This window comes from Limulus polyphemus, unplaced genomic scaffold, assembly GCF_000517525.1.
Source record: "Limulus polyphemus unplaced genomic scaffold, Limulus_polyphemus-2.1.2 Scaffold10971, whole genome shotgun sequence".
NCBI classification, from domain to species: domain Eukaryota; kingdom Metazoa; phylum Arthropoda; class Merostomata; order Xiphosura; family Limulidae; genus Limulus; species Limulus polyphemus.
The window spans coordinates 8,078-11,063 of record NW_013676581.1 but is presented as its reverse complement, the minus strand read 5'-3'; positions in this window follow the sequence as shown (position 1 = coordinate 11,063).

Here is a 2,986-nt window from a genome sequence, read left to right as displayed (position 1 = left end):
CCTCGTGCTACCCTGGCTGGCTACTGTCGTCAGTCGTGATACCCTGGCTGGCTGGCTACTGTCGTCAGTCGTGATAACCTGGCTGGCTGCTGTCGTCAGTCGTGATACCCTGGCTGGCTGGCTACTGTCGTCAGTCGTGATAACCTGGCTGGCTGCTGTCGTCAGTCGTGATACCCTGGCTGGCTGGCTACTGTCGTCAGTCGTGATAACCTGGCTGGCTACTGTCGTCAGTCGTGATAACCTGGCTGGCTACTGTCGTCAGTCGTGATACCCTGGCTGGCTGCTGTCGTCAGTCGTGATACCCTGGCTGGCTGCTGTCGTCAGTCGTGATACCCTAGCTGGCTGCTATTGATACGTAGTGATTAACGATTAACACACGTACGTTTTTGTCTTGTTGTCTAACATTGAGTGTTATACGGATGTTGTATTTTTTCATTTGCTCTTTAAACAAACGTACAACAACAACATGACTTTTGTACATGATGCGTCGAAAAATAACTTTTAACTAATTTATTTTAAAACAGAATCAAAAGACACTCAGCATGATACTGAAAAGTGACCTGATGCGTGAAGGGTGGGATCATGATTTTCCCATGATGGTAGGTGGTTGTTAAGAAAGAGACGTCAAGTCACAGACAATAAACAAACATAGTATCTTATCAAGTCCACGAAAACAACTATTAAAAAAAATACAGAGAACAGCAAGTAAGACCAAGCTTGTTAGTATCATTAGATTCTCACTGATGTATTATATATCAAGTGAAACGGAAAGATACGTGTTCCTCTCCGGAAACCTGCTGCTCCCTTGGTGTTTAAACTAGACTGGAAATAACCTTCATGTTAACAAGTAAATATCGAAGTTATTGGTATGTGAGGCCTGAATTAATGGAGGTTCGTTATTGGCTGGTGAGACTTGAATTTTTTATAAAACTTTAAAAAACAACAACTAGGGTATAGTTATTACAGTAGCTTTGAAGTACTTGACTAAAGCATATCAACGAGTCCACAGTTTACTCTCTCTGTTTGTCCACATACTGCTGTGTTAGGTGTACATCAGCAAGAAGTCTGTAACTTACATATACAGGTAATTTTAACGTATCCGTCTTACTTTGCAAGTCAACCCGTCTCAATACAAAAGACCAATCACCTGGAAGTTACCACATCAGATCAGACTACACCAACAAGAGTACTGATGAAAGTTACCACATCAGATCAAACTACACCAACAAGAGTACTGATGAAAGTTACCACATCAGATCAAACTACACCAACAAGAGTACTGATGAAAGTTACCACATCAGATCAAACTACACCAACAAGAGTACTGGTGAAAGTTACCACATCAGATCAAACTACACCAACACGAGTACTGATGGAAGTTACCATATTAGATCAGACTAAACCAACACGAGTACTGATGGAAGTTACCATATTAGATTAGACTAAACCAACACGAGTACTGATGGAAGTTACCATATTAGATTACACAACACCAACAAGAGTACTGATGGAAATTACCATATTAGATCAGACTAAACCAACAAGAGTAGTGATGGAAGTTACCACATCAGATCAGACTAAACCAACACGAGTACTGATGGAAGTTACCACATCAGATTAGACTAAACCAACACGAGTACTGATGGAAGTTACCATATTAGATGAGACAACACCAACAAGAGTACTGATATCACAAAGTCGTCGTAGTTCATATAGGTTTCATTAATGTTATACAACTGTATACCACACCCCTACATATTAATTTTACAATTGTCAGTAAATGGTATATGTTATGGTAAAAGTAAATAATATAGACAGTGACGTTTTATGGTTCCAGTATTATGTACAACTATATATACACACACACACACACATTACTCAAATCTATCATACTAAGGCAACATTGTAAAGTATATAACGTAGTTTTGGTGCCTTAGTTTTATATGTACCTCTTTTATAGTTAATAAATATGTACCCTCTAGAAGCAGCCGAACTTTCTAGTGTGTCTGTAAACGTTTAGCGTTATCAGAAATCCAGGCGGTGATCAAAGCTAGGGATCTGAATGAACCTTCTGAATGTCACGCGATCGGACTCTTTCAAACTTTTTGATTATATGTTTCTAACGCTCATGCCCATTGATTAGCATACCAGATAACTAGGCCTGTGTGTGTATGCGTTACTCTCCTCTCGGCGCAGTGCACAGTTCTTGAAAACATTATGGCCTTGTGTTCGACTGTCGTACGTGCGTGGGACTGTAGCAGCTGTGAGAGTGGCTCGCTCTCACGTGCGGCACGGTACTTACTATTCAAGTCAAGAGAAGACGTATTTATTTTAGTAATAATAGTATACTGACTGAAAAAATATCGTTTGTGTGTGTGTACACACTGCGATATAACCTGAAATTCGCACGATAGTATGTTAATTTTATTTCACCTTTTAGAAGTATCTCTATGTAAATGAGTTCATTGTAAAATATATATAGTATGTACATTTTTCTTCAACTTTTAGATCAGTTTTAATGACATCACAAGAAACTTCGTGAATATTGATAAGTGTTAGCATGCCTCCTTGTGTCAAAAACGAACAGTTCAGTTGTTCAGATTTGGTTACGAGCTTTTAAACGGATTGTTTAGAAACCTTCAGATATTCCAACAAATTACCAAGTTACAAAAAATCATATTAATAATTCCAGATAAATACAAATATTTAAGCCTTGTTTTGTCACTCTGTTTGTTTAACATTTCAGTAAAAATATCCTGAAGAAGTTTCACTTCTTTCGGAAAGTATTAAGTCGTCAAGAAATTAATTAGTTAAACGAACCACCTAAACGTCACGTTAGTGTAGCCTGTATAATGTGTAAAGTATACTCTAATCCCTTATAGTGATGGCACACGACGAGACACTACAATCGGCATGCAATGCTGTTTGAATACAAGAATGGAAACAATGCCTCTGTAGCCACAAAGAATATCAAAGACGTTTATGT